Here is a 22,721-nt window from a genome sequence, read left to right as displayed (position 1 = left end):
TCCCTTTCATAATTAACAAATGAAGCTGCTTTTTTTAAAAAAAGTAATTTTGAAATGCATCCTAGCTCAGCTGTATGCAGACCTACCATGTTGCCCGAGAGAAATGACACAATATAAAGAAAACTGAATGTTGATTCCATTTGCTATGATTCAATTCACTGTGATATTTTGCTGCTATCCAACAGTGCTTACCTTTATATCTGAATTCTCCAAACATTACAAATAAATAGTCAATTTTTATTTTAATAATATAATACCACTATTACTATAATACATTTCCTGACAAACAATTGTCATATGTTGATCAAAACAACAATATATTTAAAAAAAATACTATTGGTGGTGTGCAGTAGATGCCATTATGTACAGTTGGTGTACAGTGGAGATGGTAAGTTGTGTGCAGTAGAGTAGGATACCCTCCCTTAATGAATCCTTGGACTCCTTGGAGATATGATATAATAGTAATAATAGACTGGCTTGGTTAGCCAAGTGGTTAGCACACCCATTCTCCAACCAACAGGCATAGGTTTGAATCCTGCTGCGAGCATGAATGTTTGTAATTATCTTTAGGTGAGAGATGAATTTCATTGTTCACACTGGATAATGAAATTCATTCATTGCGCAGTGTGAGATCACTGCTCTGCTTATTATTATTATTATTCGTGACACCTCCAAGGAGTCCGAAGACTCATTGCGGGAGGACACCTACTATACAACACTCCGTCTCCACTACTACACCAAACCTCTACTACCAATCACCTACATCAATGCCATCTACCATTTCCCAACCTTCTTTATTGGAGACCTGAAGTGACTTTAAAAATTTCAATGTTTGGTCTCTTAGAGCAAGGCTTCTGGACTACATAAAAGTAAACCATCTAACGCCTTTCACGCAGTGAAGAAATGGCTCAACAGTGTCACAATCTCATGGTCCCTAACCCTAACACAATATATTTAATGTCTGAAATAGTGTGAGTTCTACAGTCGATTTTCTTGAGTTTACAGGACGACAAACCTGCGTTTCTGGGAGGAAAAAACCCACTTGCCCATGCCAGAGATCGACTAATTTGGGAACTGGTTGAAAAAAGACTTAGAAAAATATCCTCTAGTAGTCACTAACTAGATTTGAAACCAAGTCTTCCTTCGTTCACTCAAGCATCATGGTATGCAAATGTCACATCAACTGAGCTACACATGCTTCAATATATATATATATATATATATAATATATATATATGGAGGAGTATACTGAGTTCAGCGCATTGGTATTGGTTGCTGGAATGGAAGAATATCAACAGTGCATAGGAAGCATTTAAAAAATACTTAAATGATGCAATATCAGAATGTGTCCCGAACGTTTGAAGAATAAATAGGTCAGGAATCAAATGAATGTATAATCTTATCAATGCCAGCCTGGTTGGCTGAGTAGTTAGCATATCCACTCTCCAGCCAAAAGGCTGCGAGTTTGAATCCTGCCATGGGCGTGGATATTTGTCTGTGAAAATACTAGTGGTGGTGGACAGTAGATGGCGAACCTATAACATGCGTGTCAGCACTGACACACTTGAGGATTTCAGGTGACACACCTTGGATGTTGAAAGATATTGGTATTCTGATGAAAAAACTGCAATAAATCGTGAAAGATTGCTCTCAGTTAAGGTGAAGGTAGGTTTCGGTTCATTGAAAGAATTTTATTTTGTAGTTAGCCTATTTCTATTTTATTTTGTAGTTAACTTATTTCTATTTTATTTTGTAATTAACTTATTTCTATTTTATTTTGTAACTAGCCTCTAAACAATGAGTGTTTTAAGTTTACGTTTTCTTTCTTAATCATTATAATGTCTGCATAGTCATATGATATTATAAAAACTTATAAAAATTATTATCGATATTAAATGATACAAACTTATAAATACGTGCTTTATATATTATAAACTTAAAGTTTTCAATTGACTTCTGTGTGAAATTCGTTCATACATGCATTCCAAGTCTCTCGACTGAATAATACAAGTCCTAAACATATTTAAAACCACTTTAATAGAAAATATAATTCGCAGCGTTAAATATTGAATTTATCTGAGTAAATAATGAAAACATTTTTATAGTTGCAATAAATTCAGTAAATTTTGTTAAATGATGCAAATAGTAACAACTTACGATGACTCGTAACAAAACCTACTAAATAGCTGCTATTTAGTAGCATGGTAGAGAGTAAAACATAACAAGATTGCTATGAATGTTCCGGTAATAAATCTGGCAACCCTGCTGAAAGAAGTAGTGGTAGTCTTGCATGGTCTGCCACTTAAGTAATTTGAGTTGCTGGTGTATAATTCATTTCCAGTAATTGTTATTTCTTATTAATTATTATTGCTTAATTGCCACCATATATAATTGTGCTCTTTTTTAATTTGTGAACCCTTTTACAATGGAAGCTAGCACTAATAAAAAACTACAATTATCACAGAAAGGAAGTGGAAGAAATTTCCAAGATGCCTGGACTGAACAATATGGTGTTATTGATAGAGCGATAAAATTCTCTGTAAATTGTGTGGTGAGCTATCTGTGAATAGAACTTGGAAGGTAAGAAGACATTTTGAAACTAAGCACAAACGGCTCCTAGAAAAAACTTTTGAAGAATGCAAAGAATACATATCGCAACATCCAAAACTGGCAGAATCACAATCAGGGACTTTAATTAAATTTGTTTCAGGACCTTCAAATTTAGTAGCCACAGGTTACAGTATTTCACATACTATTGTTGAACATGGGAAACCACTTAGTGATGGTGATTATATTAAAGAAGCTTTCGTAAAGTGTACACCATTTTTATTTGAGGACTTTCATAATAAGGAAGCCATTGTAAAGCGCATGAAAGACTTACCATTAAGTAGGAATACTATTAAAGACAGAGTTATATCAATGAATGCTAGATATAGAAAATCAAATACAACAAGACTTGAACTCATACCATTGTTTTTCCATTTGTCTCGACGAAACTACAGATATTACATCATCAGCTGTCATCGATTGGCTATTATTGTAAGGTATGTTCATGGTGATTCTATGCACGAGGAATTGATAAAGTTAGAAAATTTACCTCAAAACATGACAGGTAAAGACATATGTCACTGTGTTGTTAAAGTGTTCCGTGAGAAACAGATTTATCGAAATATTTTCAATTACAACTGATGGCATGCCTAATATGGTTGGTGGTAATGTCGGTTTTATCAAACAATTTACAGAATGTGTTGGTCATCCCCTGGTTTGTTTCCACTGTATTGTCAGGAGAACTGTGTGTGAAATCAGGCTTAAAGGATTTGGATGATGTGATGAGAATTGTGACAAAGGTAACTAATTTTATTGCTTCCAGGGCTTTAAACAAACGAGAATTTAATTCACTTTTAAGCGAAGTTGAATCAGTGTACAATTCTATTAATGTACAATAATATTCGATGGTTGAGTCATGGCCAAGTACTTGAACGGTTTGTTGAATGTTTAAATTAAATGAAATTATATTTAAATACGAAGGGCATAGAACACGAATTTTCTCAGTTGAATGATTCTGCTTGACTCAGTAAGCTGATGTTTTTCACAGATTTTTCATTGCACCTGAATGAACTTAATATACAATTGCAAGGTTTCGGAAAATCTGTCGATGTTATGTTTGGCACGATCAAGAGCTTTGAGGATAAACTCAGAATATTTCAACGTGATTTAGAAAGTAACAATTTTAAGTATTTCCCAAGAGTGAAAATTTTTTTTAACAAAACCAGCCCCCAAATTCATGAACAACATATCAACCAATCTATCAAAGTTCTAAAGTCAGTAACTGAGCAGTTTTCTTCTAGATTTGAGCAATTTCAAATGTTGGAACAAACAATCCAATTCATAAAGTATCCTGATTAAACAGAATTCATGGATATTAAATTAGATGGCTTTGAGTGGTTGGATTTAAAAGATCTAGAAATGCAACTAGCCGACTTCCAGTGTAATCCTATCTGGAAAAGAAAGTTTATTGCTCTTAGAAATGAATTAGAAGAACTCAAGCGGGAATGTCTGCATGATACCGCGTGTAAAAATTCAGACTGTGAAATTCTAAGCTTGTGGAATAGCCTTCCCGAAAACTTTCATGCTCTTAAAATCTTTGCTAAAGCTCGTCTAACAATTTTCTCTTCTACGTACTCTCGTGAAACTCTATTTTCTGCCTTAAATAATATCAAATCGAAACGGAGAAATAGATTGAGCAATGATTTGAGCGCTGCCTGTGTAGCATTAAAATGTACACACTATAGCCCTTCTATAAAGCAACTTTCTACCATTACTCAGCAACAGAAAATTCATTAAATGTAATGTAAGTTTGTAATTTCACTTTATTAAATTAATTGTATAATATGAATTCATAGATTTTATATCAATGTCCTATTAAATAAATAGCCTAATATGATATGTATAAGTCACCACCTATGATTATGTAGTTAAATTTATAATGCATGTATGCAAGTGGCACATCAACAATGTCAATATTTAAAAAAAAAAAGATGTTTGACACACCTGGGTAAAAAGGTTCGCCATCACTGGTGTAGATGATGAGGTTGAGTGGTGGAGATAGAGAGTTGTAGAGTAGGTGCCCTCCCTCGATGAGTTCTTTAGACTCCTCGGAGGAGTCAAATAATAATAATAATATATATATGTTTTTTTTTTCCTGTTTTATATATATATATATATATATATATATATATATATAAAACAGAAAAAAAAAAGCCTTAGCCCACCCATGGTACAAAATGTACAGTAGATTAGCACATAACCTTTCATTGGTTGGAGCAACAACAACAAAAAAAAAAAATATGGAGGAGTATACTGAGTTCAATGCATTGGTATCGGTTGGTGGAATGGAAGAATATCAACAGTGCATAGGAAGCATTTAAGAAATACTTAAACGATGCAATATGAACTGTAGACTAAAATACACAAAGATTATTGAAGGAAAATTAAAGAGTTTGAGAACACGAACCAAACCTTGGAGATTCAGTGGCAAACTCTGAAGAAAACATTGACTGATTCTGCCAGAGAGGCATGCAGTGAGGTTGTCTGCAACGATAAAAAAATCAGAACTCCCTGGTGGGCACAGGAAGTTAAAGAGGCAGTGAAGGAAAAGAAGAAAGCATATCAAAAGTTCCTGGCAAATAAGTCAGCTTGCGCTCTTAGAGAATACAGAGACAAATGTAAGAAAGCTAAACACTGTGTAAAACTAGCTAAACAAAAGTCATGGGAGGGCTTTGGCAAGGACATAGAAAATAAATATCAAGAAGGTGGCAAAATATTCTGGAGGTTGTTGAAGAAGCTTAGGAATGGAGGAAAGAGTGCTGTAAAAGGAGTTAGAGATGATAAAGGTGACATGAAAACGGTAGAAAAAGATATCCTTGAAATATGAAATAATTACTTTGAAAATTTGCTAAATGAAACACTGACCAGGCATGCAGTCAGGAATACATATCCATACTTGAAGTAGAAAAAAGCCATCAGAGGCTTGAAATGTGGAAAGGCAGCAGGAGTAGATGATATTCGACCAGAAATGCTGAAGTATGGTGGTATAAAAGTCTTACAGTGGCTGCACTGCATAGTTCAGAATGCCTGGCCAGAGGGATGAATTCCAGACGATTGGAGTAGAGCTCTCATAGTACCCATATATAAAAAGGGAAATAAAACTGAATGTGAGAATTACAGAGGTATATCCCTACTGAGTGTTCCTGGTAAGATATATGCAAGTATACTTGAGAAACGGTTGAGAAGAATTGTGGAAGAAAAGCTTGGTGTAGAACAAGCTGGATTCAGGTCAAATAGAGGCTGTCAAGATCAGATCTTCACTTTACGACAAATAGTGGAAAAATCATGGGAATATAACAGAGATCTGTATTTAAGTTTTGTCAATTTGGAAAAGGCATATGACAAGGTGCCAAGAGAGAGGCTATTCAATACGCTACAGTTATATGGTGTCAATGGGGCATTATATCAAGCAATACTTAGTCTTTATTTGAGTTGTAAGTCAGCAGTTAGAATTGAAGGAAGTACAGGAAGATGGTTTAATGTTAAATCTGATGTGAGACAAGGATGTACATTATCCCCATTATTCGTTATGTATATGGATCACATTATGAAGGAAAGTGGTATTAAACATGATATCAAAATTGGAGATGTTAATGTCAGCTCTTTGCTTTATGCGGACGATGTTATGCTTCTAAATAAATCTGCTACAAGTCTGCAAGATTCTCTGACTAAATTGAATGACTGTTGTAATAGATATGGTATGAAGGTCAGCAATAAAAAGACAATGAAAATAGGCAGAATCATTGGAAATGTCAACTGTGTTATGAATGGAGAACCTGTGGAACAAGTAAAACATTTCAGCTACTTAGGCACGATTTTTAGTGAAGATGGTAAATTAAATATGGAAATAGACAACAGAATCAACAAAGCAGGTATGGTGGGAAGTCAATTGAATAAATTCATATGGAATAAGAGAGAAATTAGTCAGAACACTAAATTAACTGTATACAAGACAGTGTTCAAACCAGTTTTAACTTATGGATCTGAGAGCTTGGTCAGAAGTAAAATACTTGACCAAAGACTAGAGACTGCAGATAAGAGAGTCCTGAGAAAGATTAGAGGCATGAACAGGTGGCATCAATGGCAATATCATATTAAAAAAGATTAAATTAGGAAAGAACTTGACATTGTCAGCATCCAGGAATGCATTAGCAGAGCTAATCTCATGTGGTATGGTCACTTAAACAGAATGGGCAAGGAAAGATTAGCAAAACAAGTGTTCTCTGCCAAGTTGTCAGGAAAACGACCCAGAGGAAGACCAAGATATAGGTGGATTGATACGGTAGAAAGTGCCTTAGACGATAGAAATATAAGATCTGGTAATGTCGGAGTCTTGACAAGTAACAGTCTGATTTGGAGGAAAATTGTAGATAGGAAGTTAGTAATGAAATAAATTTTTCATGTAGTACTATCATATCGTGTACATCCCTTGAGGGTACATGGCAGGAATATGATGATGATGATGATTAAACAATGCAATATCAGAATATGTCCCGAATGTTTGAAGAATAAATAGGGTAGGAATCAAATGGATGTGTAATCTTATCAAGCAAGAGATTCATAAAAAAAAAAAAAAAAGGATAATGTGAAAGGAATACCATGTAAGGATGATGTCTGTTATGAAAATTATAAGCAGCATACCAGAAGAGTCGCAACCGTCGTACAAAAAACTAAGTCTTTGTATGAAAAGATACTGGCTCTGCAACCTAAAGATAAACCCAAAGAATTCTATCGATATGCTGCAACTAAAAGAAAGAAAGAATGAACATGAAAGAATAACTCTACTGAATGCAGATAGTATGAGGGTGAGAGATGCAGAAGAGGTTGTTCAGCTAATGAGTGTCCAGTTTGTTAAAAGCCACCAACTTGGTGTATTCACTGCTACCCCTTCACTGGATGAAGAAACTCAGGTGTATGAGGAGGAGGAGATATTAGAGCTGTTGAAAACTGAAGAAAGGATTCAGCAATAGGGACTGATGGGATATCAGCACAGTTGCTGAAAGAGTTTAGCAACTGTGTTCAGCAGCTGTTCCTGGTTAAAGGAACAGCTGCTGAACTCGCTATTCCTTTAACCAGGCTGTGTAATTTGAGTCTCAGAACAGTAAAGATTCTGCAGGAATGGAAAGAATGTATGTTAATTCCATTGCACAAGGGTGGTGCAAAGACCAAGTGTATCCATCTATCAACCAGTCAGTATCTCAGGAGTGGTGGTGAAGATGTTGGAAAAGTTGGTTGATTGAGAAATGGATTGACAGAGAATCTCTACTTTGCAATGAACAGCATGAAGGTCATGTTTTAGCAACATGCTCGCATCATTCTATAATGTTATCATTGAGCTAGACAAGGGGAAATGGATGTGCCATGATACTTTTGGATTTTGCTATGGCTTTTTATAGAATACAGCAATGAAGACTGTTGCATAAGTTGGAGAATATGGGTTTCGATTATAAAATATTAGCCTGGATAGGAGGATGTCTGACTGACAGATTGCAAGATTTAAGGTAGCCAGTGCTGTACTACAAGGATCAGTCCTTGGTCCACTGTTATTCAATCTCTACATCAATGACATTGGGAAGGATTTGACAGGCAACATACAACTACTTGCTGGTGGTGCAAAGATAATGTGGCTGATATGTAGTACTTGTAGAATAATTTCAATAGCTGGAATTGTAGGTGTCAGTAAATGTAAAATCATGCACTTTGGCTTGTTATGTAATAATCAAGTATCCAATGTCGTATTATATTGGTGGGATTCTGCTAGAAGAAACTGATCAGGTTAGGGATCTTGAAGTGTTAGTAGATATGAAGTTGAAGTTCAGGGGGCAGGCAACAAACATTTCAAATACAACTCAAAAGGTAATGCTGAAATGAACTTTGACATGTAAAGAGAAGAATGTCATTTTGCCTCTTTACAAGGCCTTGATAAGACCTCACTTGGATTATTGTGTGCATGTCTCATCTCTTGGTTTCTGCTGTGATTCTGATATAGTGAAGAGATTGCAAAGGAGAATGTTAAAAATGATGCTAAGATTGTGGAATACTGATTATGAAGACAGATTGTGAATTCGTAGACTGCAGACAGGAGAAAGAGGGGTGATATGACTGAGACTTATTTCTGAAAGAGTCATATAGGATTTTACTTGGTGGAATTTTTTATTTTATGGAGGTTAAGGTTAGGGAAAGGACAAGAGGGCATCCTTGGAAGCTAAGACAGATGTGAGATCTAGATTTTTCTCTCATAGAGCGGTGCGTGATTGAAAATGGATTGCCGTGGAATGTTGTGTATGTGTGCAAGCAGTGTGAATGAATTAAAGAACAAGTATGATAACTGGTGTATTTAGTATGTGGCTTCCCTCGATGACTCCCTGGAGGTCTCTCTTGATAATAATAACTCAGCCTCTGTAATGTTGGTAATGATGATAATTCCCTTTGATTGGAAAGCCCTGATTGGAATCATTTAGAACATAGGAATGTACATAAAAGGCTTTTCCTCAAGAAGGTCTATTAGCCAGTCTCATACAGAGATGGTAGGGTTTTATTCCTAGTGTTATTGGTGTGAATCTGACATTTTTCATCTTGCAAGACAGATAAACTAGCCAGAGAATCCATGCAATTGAGTAGACTGTGTAGATAGAATTAGGTATGCTATCATAATGCTATTTACATTTTTATAAAGCCAAGTTGGTTGTGACAAGCCATTGATCCTAACATGTTAAAGGGCATATGAAGAAGATTATGATATTCATCATCATAGTTTATTCACAATATGATACAATGTGAAAAGGGAAAAGAGATTTATATTAAAAATTAAATATTGCAAATTATGGTCTTCCAAGTCTCTCTATCTTGAGCTAACTGGTAGATGTCAGATGGAGTTTTACAGTTCAGCCTACTGATGGTTTCACATATTATGTATTGCCAAATTGTTTGCATGATCTTCCTCTACTGCGATTGCCATCTTCTGGTTTGTACAGGATGAGGGATTCCAAAAAGGGTGAGACTTCAGGATGTCTGACCCCAAAATCCAAGCCATCTGAGTTGTAGTTTTTTGACTATATTGACAAGTGATTCTTGCTTATCCAGATTTAGCACAGCAGAGTTAGTGACATGGTCCATCCAAGTGTATCCAAGGATCAGTCTGAGACATGTAGTTCCAAAGGAGTTAATTAGATCTGTAGTTTTTTTTTTTTTTTGGTGCTTATTGTCCAGGTTTGAGAACCATACAAGTAAAGATGGGTCTACTGGTTGCATGGTATAGTCTTAATTTTGTCTTTAATGATATTAATGATGATTTCCAGATGGGAAGGAGTTTGTTATGGAAGACAGAGCCAGCTGTTTATGTTTTCTAATATCATTTTCGGTATTACTGATGTACGATCCAAGGTATTGAAAGTCCTTTACTCTTTCTAGGGGTTTATTGTTGATATGAAGTATAAAATTTTCATAACCTATTGAGAATACTTTGAACTTTTGTTATTCACACCAATAACACTAGGGTTTTATTCCTAGTGTTATTGGTGTGCTATGCTATCATAATGCTATTTACATTTTTATAAAGCCAAGTTGGTTGTGACAAGCCATTGATCCTAACATGTTAAAGGGAATATGAAGAAGATTATTATATTCATCATCATAGTTTATTCACAATATGATACAATGTGAAAAGGGAAAAGAGATTTATAGAGATATAGAGATTAAAGCTAAATTCAGTTATTTGCATGGTATGGATGGATGTTCTAATGTTAAAACCACGATCTTCTGTGTTGATGGTCCAGAAGAGGTAGTCCAAGCATACTAAGAACAAATAAGGTGCCAGTACATCACCTTGCACGACTACTGATGTCACCAGAAAGATTCAGCTGTTTCTGTTTTAAAGATTGCTGTAGCATTGTAATCTTTATAAGGTGCTGAGATTTCTTATATGAATTTTTGAGGGTAGACCATAGAAACTGAGTATTTTAAACATTGCTTCTCTATTAATGGAGTCAAAGGCTTTTTTGAAGTTTATAAAGGTTAAAATGAGTGGTAAGTTTTTATCACATTAACCTTCTATGATTCTTCTGATGCAACGTATCTGTTCTAATGTACTCATTTTTTAAAAAAATCCAGCTTGATTTTTTCTTAAAGGTGGTGTTAAGTAAGATTCTGTTCTATTGAGTATCATCCTATTGTAGATTTTAACTGTGGTTGATAGCAAAGTAATGCCTCTGTAGTTATCCATTCTATTAAGATTGTCCTTTTTGGGTATAGGGACAATAAGGCCTTGTTTCCATTGTTGAGGTATTATTCCAGTGTTTAAAACTTGATTCATTATGGCAAGGAGATTCAAATATGTATTTTACCCAGCATTTTTGAAAGCTTCTGCTCTGATTCCATCAATCTCTGGGTACTTTCCTGCTTTGGTTTGATCTATTGCTATTTTTAATTCCTTTTCAGTGAAGTCTTCAAAATTTATTGATAGAGTGGTGGTTAGATGCAGGTCCTCTAGCTGACTTATATGTTGGGGATCATCAACATTCAGTAATTCTTGAAAGTAGTTTCTCCATTCTTTCATCAAGTTTGAATTTACTGATAGCTGCCTACCATTTTTGTCATGTGTGACAATATTTCCACTTCTTTTTGTTTTGTGGTGACAGATATAATTTATCATTTGAAAAGTGTTTCTAGTATCCCCAGTTTTATTATAATTTTCAAGTTCCTCGCAGTATTTATTTATTCGATTTTCTTTGTCTCTGATCATTAGTTCATTGACCTTGTTATTTAAAATGTCTAGTTTGTCTTTATTTATTTCATTCCTGTTTAAGCGGTAGAGTTTCCTTGCTTTATTTCTTTCATCTATATATTTTTCAGTTTCAGGAGTAATTCATTTTTTCAAGTCTTTTTTTGTTGCTGTTTTCAAGAATTTTGTTGGATGTTATGTTTATTGCTTCAATGATACCCTTATACTTTTCATTAACTGGATCTTTAAGAATGTTTTCCATATTGTTTTCTAATGTGCTGTGGAAAGATGCTGCAATTTGTGGGTTCTTTAGTTTGACCCAGTTGTACTGTTTCTTTGTAGGCCTTATTTTTAGAGGCTTTTAGTGAAAGTTTAATGTGGGCACTGATTATTCTGTGGTCAGAGTTTAGTTCAACCGTATTATATGCTCGACAGTTCTTGATTGATCTGATCCACTTTCCATTGATTAGGATGTGGTCTATTTGGGAATGAGAACTATTTGGATGTTCCCAGGTCCATAGTCTTCCTTTTGGATGGGGAAATTTGGTTTGGGTGATTACCATGTTATGGCTATTGCAGAAGTTCATGAGAGAATGTCCATTGTTATTTGTGAAACCACAAATAAATATACTTATCAAAGTATATTTACCCACGTTTTTAGTAGTACTGGCAATGTCCTTACCAATTTAGGCATTAAAATCGCCACCAATGAATGTGATGTTATGAACTGGGATGTTCATGACAGCTTCAGAAAAATCTTTATAATAGGTGTCTTTGTCTTCTAGTGAAGCACATTCTGTAGGAGCATATATGGATATTATTGTCAGTTTTGGGTTGGTACTTTGGTTATGAGAAGAATTCTTTGAGACACTTTTTCAATTGATGTTTTTTTTCTGCTAGTTCTTTCTTGAGTATTATTCCAACCCCTCCAGTTCCATCATTGTTTGCTGAGTTATAAATAAATCTCCATTTTTTGTCAGCTGATGATGTTTCATTCACTTCATGATTGTCAGTTCTCCATCTGTGTTCTTGTATACATATAATGTCTATGTTGACTTTTTCTGCTCCTCTAAGTAGCTCAAAAAATTTTCCAGCTTTCTTAAGTGTCTGTATGTTGTATGTTAAGAAGATGAGGTGAGATTTCCATAATTTAATTTGATCACACTTTCTCGTACCTTTTATTTAATCAAGAACTTCCTGGAAGGTTTTGATCCTTGGTATTCATCATAACTGTATCAGCAGTTGAGGCACAAGTCTGTGTGGAAGTAGCTGATATTATCTCGTTTCCTTTCGTAATCATTTAATATCCATATTGGGTGATTGGCCGTAATATGTTTTACCAGTCACGTTAGCCTGCTGGGAATTTACCCAGTGTTTCCCAAGGGGCACAACAAGGAAGTGTTATTATATTACTATTTTTTTTTTTTTCAATGCATTATAATCACTTAATGGAGAAAATCATGCTTAGTTCATTTGAATGTAGCTAATTATAATCCCATGTTGTATATTGAACAACTAAGAAATAAAGCCTTCTAACAGAAAATGTCAAGTCACAAGGCCATAACATATATATGCTTATGTATTCAGAAGTCTTCTGTAATTAGTAACACAGAAAGTTTATTCAGCAATAATACATTTCAGTTGAATTTTTAGTAGCTTATGGATAACAGTTGCAATAATTTGTTCAAATTATACTTAAACAGAAGTAACTTTTACTTTAGTCTAGCAGAGGAATTGGGAACAAAACAGAAATAAGTGAGAAATCTGTGTGATGTGAGATTTTTTTTTTTTTAGAAGCATAAGATCTCCAGGGATCACATAAGGGTAAAAACTAGATAACCAGGAAACTAGATAACTTCATAGCCTTTTAATGATTGTGGAGAACCAACTGAGGCTTCTGACTTAATGTCCAATCCTCACTTTCTTGTGTTACATCCTGTTAGTAAGTATCCATCTGAGTATTGAATGAACAAGATGGGCTGGCAGTTTGGGATTTAGCCACCCAAATTGTATTCACTATTGGCTCAAACCAAAAACAACAATAATGCAACAACATGAAATGTCATGCTGGCTGGAGCATTGCCTGGTTAAAGAAGATCCTGACTGCCATCATCTTAAAGCAGTGTGAACAGTTAAAAGTCAGCTACTAGAACATACTCTAACTTGACACAGCAAAACTCAAGATATGCATATCATCAATATTAGAACTATCAGTGGAAAAGTAGCAGAAGTAATGGAAGAATAGAGAAATACCATGTTGAAATAATTGGTATCGTTGTAACAAAGAAAACAAATACATGCGAGATTTTTCTGAACAACTACAAAATGATATATATCCAGATGATCAAGAAAAGGAAGGGTAGCTATAGTATTCAGTGCTAATAAAGATACATTTTGAGGGGTAGGCGGTATCGAGAGTCATGTGGGCAAACCTCAGAATGGAGAATTAGACAGTGAGCATTATTTATGTTTATATTTCCACAAAAAGGTTTTACTAAGGAAAAAGTAGAGGAATTTAGAGAAAGTAGCCGACAAAGAAAAGGAAAAGTTGGTCCTTCTTGGAGATTTAAATAGCAGAGTATAAAAAGAATACCAGACATGTAGAAAATATGTTGTAAAATTGGAGAAAGAGCACAAGCTAATAATAATGGCATCTGCTGGATTTCTGTTCAGTACATGAACTAGTTATCACTAACACCATGTTCCAACATAAAGATATTTATGAATTTGCATGGAGTGAAGGCACTAGAAATAAGAAAATTTCAGGAAAAAAGTATTAGGCTTAGATGCTTGTTTAAGCTCAGCTTAATGGAATGTAAAACAGCACAATGAAATAATTAAACACAGGTTTAATAGTTCCAATATTTCATCTCTGTCAAGACCTTCATCTGGGATACTGTATAAAATTTGTAATAACACAATCAGTAAGCAAAGATGCTGGAAGCTTAAAGTCCTAAGAAGGATGCCTTTAGACTCCAAATTTCAGAGCTCCAAAACGATAAAAGTTTCTATTATGCTGCTGTGAACTATAGCATTTTTTGATTCTGTGCAAGTTGTTCAAGGCATGGTCAATCAGCTAAACCTGATTGACCATGGTTGTGGGATCATATATATTTCTTACTTTATTGATGACTGGTGTTAGCATATCTTCCAATTAGTCCATAATATGACATGTTGCAAGAACAAAGAGACCTTGTGTGCACCTGGAACAAAGGTTGGGAGGAAATTCATCCTCATCTCTTAGGTTCAACTCCCTCCCACTCTGTTTCAGGTGTTTTTTTGGAATCAGCAACAGATTAAAAATAAAAATAAAAAATAAATAAATCTAAATAAATATAGTTGTGTGAAACATCCCAGGATTTGGGAAAGAGTTATTTGTACATCTCCCATCCAGTTGTCAAAGCTAGTAACTAGTGTCCACCAAGAGCATATCCTTTAAATTTTAGGCTTCTAGCATCTTCCACTTGTTGTTTAGATTCTTTGTGTATTATTACAATTTTTATATTGTATCCCAGATTATATATTTCTGTGAAAGAGATGAAATATCAGAACTATTAAACCCATTTTTAATTATTCATTGTGTTGAGCATTAATTAAGCTATTGCTGAAAACATCTTTTTTTTACAATACAAAATATACAAAAGTGGAACAGCTTTCAGAGCTCATAGAGGGATATTTTGTAGATCTTACTGAGAACCACTACAGGGATGGGATAATGCCGCTGGAGCATCGCTGGAATAAATGTATTAGTCTTAAGGGAGATTATGTTGAAAATAAAAATAATTTTGAAATTAAAATTCTTTTTTTCATTGTTAGGCCGAGAACTTTTCAGACCACTCTTGTAGAGTGCTCAGAAGTAAACCTGCACCAATCTACGAGGGTGGTCTGAAAAGTTCTCGGCCTAACAATGAAAAACGAATTTATAATTAGAGGGATAGAAGGAAGTGATAAAAGTCAGAGGGAAGCATATCTGGGGAATAGAGTGGATGTTCCAACAATTCATAGTGCAGATCCCTTAATTTTCCCATTGCCAAAATACTTCTGTGGGCAGGTGCATTGTCCTGATGAAAGATGATTTTTTCTTCTGCAAACCGGGTCTTTTCTCACGAATTTTTTCGTCAAGTCTGGTTAAAAGATCGGAATAATATTCCCTGGTTATTGTTTTACCAGTTTCAAGATAATTAATAAACTATGTCTCATAGCATCCCAAAACACCGATGCCATGACCTTTCCTGCTGATGGAACCGACTTTGTTTTCTTTGGTGCTGAACAGCTGGTTCAGGAATCAGGAATTTGAAGGGAATGATGATAAAATCTCCATAGAGACTATTTGCTATATTTCAGTGAGCTTATATGTTATGGACCAAGTGGCTAATAGGTCATTACTCATAATGCTTAGCCATTATAAATAATGACTAAAACGGCCACGCAGCCTGATAAATATTGATTAACTTATTAAATTGACACCAGACATTATGAATAAATCTACATTCCCTTTGGGCAGTTTGATTTTCAAAAAAAAAAAAAAAAAAAAAAAAAAAAAAAAAAAAAAAAAAAAAAAAAAAACTCCTAACCTCATCATCATCAAATTTTATCATTACTAACTTCCTATCTACAATTTTCCTCCAAATCAGTCTGTTACTTGTCAAGACTCCAACATTATCTGATCTTATATTTCTATCGTCTAAGGCACTTTGTACTGTATCAATCCACCTATATCTTGGTCTTCCTCTGGGTCTTTTTCCTGCCAACCTACCAGAGAACACTTGTTTTGCTGATCATTCTTTGCCCATTCTGTTTAAGTGACCATACCACCTGAGATTAGCTCTGCTAATGCATTCCTGGATGCTGACAATGTCAAGTTCTTTCCTAATATCCTCATTTTAAATATGATATTGCCATTGATGCCATCTGTTCACGCCTATAATCTTTCTCAGGACTCTCATATCTGTGGTCTTCGGTCAAGTGTTTTACTTCTGACCCAGCTCTCAGATCCATAAGTTAAAACTGGTTTGAACACTATCTTGTATACTGCTAATTTAGTGTTCCGACTAATTTCTCTCTTATTCCATATGAATTTATTTAATTGACTTCCCACCATACCAGCTTTGCTGATTCTGTTGTCTATTTCTATATTTAATTTACCATCTTCAGTAAAAATCGTGCCTAAATAGCTGAAATGTTTTACTTGTTCCACAGGTTCTCCATTCACAACACAGTTGACATTTTCAATGATTCTGCCTATTTTCATTGTCTTTGTCTTTTTATTGCTGACCTTCATACCATATCTATTACAACAGCTATTCAATTTAGTCAGAGAATCTTGCAGACTTGTAGCAGATTTATTTAGAAGCATAACATCGTCCACATAAAGCAAAGAGCTGACATTAACATCTCCAATTTTGATATCATGTTTAATACCACTTTCCTTCATAATGTGATCCATATACATAATGAATAATTTGGATAATGTACATCCTTGTCTCACACCAGATTTAACATTAAATCATCTTCCTGTACTTCCTTCAATTCTAACTGCTGACTTACAACTCAAATAAAGACTAAGTATTGCTTGATATAATGCCCCATTGACACCATATAACTGTAGCGTATTGAATAGCCTCTCTCTTGGCACCTTGTCATATGCCTTTTCCAAATTGACAAAACTTAAATACAGATCTCTGTTATATTCCCATGATTTTTCCACTATTTGTCGTAAAGTGAAGATCTGATCCTGACAGCCTCTATTTGGCCTGAATCCAGCTTGTTCTTCACCAAGCTTTTCTTCCACAATTCTTCTCAACCGTTTCTCAAGTATACTTGCATAGATCTTGCCAGGAACACTCAGTAGGGAAATACCTCTGTAATTCTCACATTCAGTTTTATTTCCCTTTTTATATATGGGTACTATGAGAGCTCTACTCCAATCATTGGGAATTAGTCCCTCTGTCCATGCTTTCTGAACTATGCAGTGCAGCCAGTGTAAGACTCTTATACCACCTTACTTCAGCATTTCTGGTCGAATATCATCTACTTCAAGTATGGATATGTATTCCTGACTGCATGCCTGGTCAGTGTTTTTTACCACTGTGCTGTCATCACTGCTTGTTTCATTTAGCAGTTTTTCAAAGTTATTACTCCATACTTCAAGGGTATCTTTTTCTACCATTTTCATGTCACCTTTATCATCTCTAACTCCTTTTACAGCACTCTTTCCTCCATTCCTAAGCTTCTTCAACAACCTCCAGAATGTTTTGCTACCTTCCTGATATTTATTTTCTATATTCTTGCCAAAATCCTCCCACGATATTTGTTTAGCTAGTTTTACACAGTGTTTAGTATTCTTACATTTGTCTCTATATTATCTAAGAGCACAAGTTGACTTATTTGACAGGAACTTTTGATATGCTTTCTTCTTTTCCTTCACTGATTCTTTAACTTCCTGTGTCCACCAGGGAGTTCTGATTTTTTTATCGTTGCAGACAACCTCACCACATGCCTATCTGGCAGAATTAGTCAGAGTTTGCCACTGAATCTCCAAGGTTTGATTCCTGTTCTCAAACTCTTTCATTTTTTCTTCAATAATCTTTGTGTATTTTAGTCTACAGTTCACATCTGAGAGCTGCTCAACTTTTATTCACTTTAAAACTTTCTTACATGTTATTCTTTTCAATATGAAATTCAGTTTTATCCTGCTCGAGACTAAATAGTGATCACTTCCAGTTTCAAATCCTCGGTACACTCTGGTGTCCTGCACTAGGGAGAAAACATCACTATCAACAATAACATAGTCAATGAGACTTTTCTTATTCCTAGCCTCTTCTCTCCATGTGAATTTGTGCACATTTTTATGTTGGAACATGGTGTTAGTAATAACCAGTCCATGTCCTGAGCAGAAATCCAACAGATATTTGCCATTATTATTAGCTTTGCTCTTTTCTCCAAATTTTCCCAAAATATTTTTGTATGTCTCACAGTCATTTCCTACTCTGCTATTTAGATCCCAAACAAGGACCAACTTTTCATTTTTCATTGTGTCAGTTGCTTTTTCTAAAGCCTCAAAAAATTCCTCCAGTTCTACCTTAGTAGAACCTTCTGTGGGACCACAGGCACAAATAAGTCTCATTGTCCAGTTCCCCATTCTCATATTTGCACACATTACTCTAGTTGAGACTGACTGCCATTTCAAGAAGATTAGCCTCGTATTTTATATTGATTACTATGGCTACTCCTTCTTTTCCTTGATTATCATTGCCTGAATATAACATTTTGTATTTATTGCTCAGAAAGATCTCACCAGTTTTGGTCTTTTTTGTTTCAGTCACCCCTATTATGTCGATCTGGTACTTATCTAATTCTTCAGCTAGCTCCATTTCTTTGCCATTCAGGCTTCTTACGTTGATAGTACCAATCTTTAACTTTGGTTGTGTTGAGTTGGGGTTTGTTTTCAGATTTGTTCCAGTAGCTGACTTTTCACTGTTCACCCTGGTTCCCTGGCGAAAACAACGGGGGCCTTGTTTAACCGGGCGACACCCCAGCCGGCATGAAATTTTGTCATGTTGTACCGTCATTTTTTATTTTGGTTTAACCAATAAGAATACAATTTAGTCGGCTAAATCGCAAATTGCCAGCCCATCCTCGTTCGTTCAGTATCCAAGTAGATACCCAACAGAGTGCACCACAAGAAGGTGAGGATTGGACATTATGTCAGAAGCCCTGGTCGGTTCTCCGCATTCCTTTAAAGGCTATTTGGAGGTCTCCTCTCAGTTATACAGCTTTGACCCTTAAGCACCCCAACTCCTAACCTAGCGACCTAAATTACAATCATCTTCCTTGTTATATATTTATATTTCATACTTAATTCTTTTCCATGCGGTTTCTGCAACCATGGCCAATAGTGATATGGGCATTGTGCAATATCTGAAATATATCTTCGGTGTGAATGTAATATTTAATCAAATTGCCATATGCATATTACAATACCCTTATATGATGTTTATATGTTATGGGCTAAGTCACTGGTTTTTGATTCTTTCACTTTTTTTATAATTGTCAAACATGCTGATTTTATAAAAATTTGAAGGACTTGGGAAAAGTTCCCTTCATGTCTCCCGACAAAAAGAAATCTGAAGACTCTCCTCTCCTAATCCCTGCAGCTTCTAATACTGCCCAAAAAACGATCATCTTCGTCAATCTGACTGGCCGAGTGGACACCTTATCTGCTCTTCTAGGAAAATACTGGTTGTGTGGGCGGTAGATGGCATTGGTGCAGATCAGGGGTGTCCAAACTATGGCCCGCAGGTCAGATGCGGCCCATGATATGATTTTATCCGGCCCGCCAATTGGACTAATTTTTCAATAAGAATCTGCTAAAAAAAAACACGGGGTGTTGATAGATTTCAAGTGCATTAATTAAAATTGTTTTCAAAATATATTCCCGAATAGCAAAACGTAACTGTAATCCAAGTTACGGTCTTTCTGACTGTAAAAGGTTTGTTAAAATAGACTAATGAAGAAAAAAATTTAAAAGAATTCAAAACGAAATAAAAAAGTTACATCCAAATAAACTTTTATCAACAAAAAAATTTATGTCGCACGAAATAAGAACACTTTAAAAAGTTGATAAAAACACGATTAAAATGAACTAACGAGCAAAAAACGAAATAAAAACAAAATTTCCCAATCTGTATTCATTGACAAAAAACTCGAAGTTATGCGAAATTTAAAAAAAAAAAAAACAGTTGGTGATACTTCTGGAAGGCCAGGTGAAAAATTGTAACTTTGCTCATATGCCATACTGTGCAGAATTGCATAAAAAGGGTGAAGCAGAATTTCCTTTCTTGTTCGCAAATTTAGTTATTTCAGATCTTAAACAACAATTTCAGAAGCGATTTGCTGATTTGGATGCCAATGCTAGGGAAATAAGATTGTTTCAAAATTCGTTTGACTGTGTTTTTACTGATGTCCCAAGTCAACTTCAAATGGAAATTATTGAACTTCAGGCAAATGAACATATTAAAGATAAATACAAGGAAGGGAACTTGATCGATTTTTATAAATTTTTGAACTCTGAGCAGTTCCCAAATTTGAAGAAATTTGCTTGTAAATTTATCTCTGTTTTTTGGGACAACGTATCTTTGCGAACAAACTTTTTCCCAAATGATATATATGAAGTCAAAATACAGGGAAAATTTATCTGATGAACATTTGAAATCGCTACTTGTAATTAGCACTTCAAAATTTGAACCAGAGTTTAATAAGATTTTAAAAACACAAACACAGTTACATCATTCACATTAATGGTTTTATTATAATTTGTGATAAAAATATGAGAAATTGCTGATAGTGTTCGTTGTCATTAATATACAATAATTTAATCTCACATACTCTATAATCAGTTTTTATCTGCTTTCAATAAACCTCATATATCTAGTTCTAGAGTTTTTTATTACTACGGCCCGCTGAACAGTGCTGAAGTACCCAATGTGGCCCTCACGGCGAAAAGTTTGGAGACCACTGGTGTAGATGATTCAGTCCACTTTAGTTGGTGGATTGAGTGGTGGAGACAGAGTTGTGGAGTAGGTGCCCTCCCTCGATGAGTCTTTGAACTTCCTGGAGGTGTAACATAATAATTTATTATTTATTTATTTATTCGTATGGCATGAATAACAAAACATGCAGTACATTACACTGTCACTTTAAAAACATATAAAATTAAAAGTCTTTTTAAAAACCAATAAAATTAAGAGGTTATATCCATATTGGTCAAATAGTTCATAGCTTTGGGTGTAGCACTTAAAAGTCCAATTTGTGTCCTGAATATGCTCGGAGATAACACTGAGTCACAATATGATCCACAGTTTGTCTTTGAGCTCCACAATCACAATGCGGGGATGGTCGTGTACCCCATTTGAAAAGCATGTCCTCACATACACCATGACCAGTTCGTATTCTATTAAGCTGAGTCCAGGATTTTCATGGGAGGTGTGAGCAAGCATCAAAACTTTCTTGTAATTCTTTGAGAGAAAATTTTGTGATCTCATCTGTCTGGCTCTCCCACTGTTCTTGCCACTTTTGCTTCAGGTCAAAGTTAGATTGTAGTAGTTGGGCTAATTGTAGTGGTGGATATCTTGATCTCAATCGTCATACACTTACGTCTGAGAGATCTAAATGTATTGGTAGGGCTGTGTTCTCCAAGATTTTCTTATACTCCTGTAAGTATATCTGATCCAAGTCTTTGAACTCCCTGGAGGTGTAACATAATAATAATAATAATTATCACTTTGCCCGACCAAATGACAGCAGTATTCATATTGACCCATCAATGTGATAAATTATGATAAACAAAGTGGAATTTATTATAGTGCCTGATTTTGTTTGTCATTATTAAACTGCTGGGCATTATAAATAATGCCCATATTAATCATTTAGTCCATAACATGTATGTGTTATGTGTATATATATATATATATATATATATATATTGTGACTGGTATTTACTCAGATTGTAGACATTTTAAATCATAATTTTACTGACTAGGAACACCGAGATAAGCTAAGATAAAAACTTTAAAACACAACTAGTTTCATCGGAATGCCGACTTCTTGAGGTGTACAAATTATTACAAACTGGAAAATAGTTGATTATGGTGATGATATATAAATGCATGTATGTACACACAGTGAAAAGTTTCCAATACAAATAATCATCCGGCAAGGCAACACCATATCTCCCAAATTATTTACAGCTGCACTAGAGGAAGTCTTTAGAAGCCTTGATTGGGAAACAAAAGGAATAAACATAAATGGAGAAAGGCTGCATCATCTGAAATTTGCAGATAATCTTGATGATCTAGAAGAAAGGCTAAATCGGCTAAATTGCAGCCTCTGGAGTAATTGGATTAAAAATAAATAGAGAAAAAACAAAAATAATGATGAATAAATACATAAATCATAGAACTGTCAAAGTTGAAGACCATGAAATAGAACAAGTTCCTTCACATGTATATTTGGGCCTATTGTTATCCTTTGAGGATTGCTAAAGAAATGAGATTGAACGATGGATGGCTTATGGGAAAATGAGAGACATATTCAGAAGTGACATTCCTGTGAGTCTAAAAAGGAAAGCTCTCAACCAGTGCATACTTCCTGTCCTTACATAACGGAGGAGAAACTGGGACTTTAACAGAAGCTCTAAACAAAAAGCTGAGAACAACACAACATCGCATGGAGAGAAGCATGCTAAAAATAGCATTAAGAGATAGGAAGACAGATACCTGGATAAGATCTCAAACAGGATATTGTAAAATACATTAAACAGGCTAAGGTGGAGATGGGCTGGCCATATTGCCAGATGCAGTAATGGGAGATGGACTAGAAAAACAACAAAGTGGAT

General features: G+C 34.9%; 1 protein-coding gene across 3 annotated transcripts in view; it reads left to right on the top strand.

Moving 5' to 3' along the window:
- Positions 1-22,721, top strand: part of LOC150098339 (uncharacterized) — a 275,596-nt gene that overhangs the window by 215,671 nt on the left and 37,204 nt on the right. The window lies entirely within an intron of this gene.

The sequence above is a fragment of the Typopeltis vanoorti genome, chromosome 15 (assembly GCF_054136105.1).
Source record: "Typopeltis vanoorti isolate ZY-2024b chromosome 15, IOZ_Tvanoo_1.0, whole genome shotgun sequence".
Lineage (NCBI taxonomy): Eukaryota > Metazoa > Arthropoda > Arachnida > Uropygi > Thelyphonidae > Typopeltis > Typopeltis vanoorti.
The sequence above is the reverse complement of the archived record's forward strand: the minus strand, read 5'-3'. Positions and strand labels throughout refer to the sequence as shown.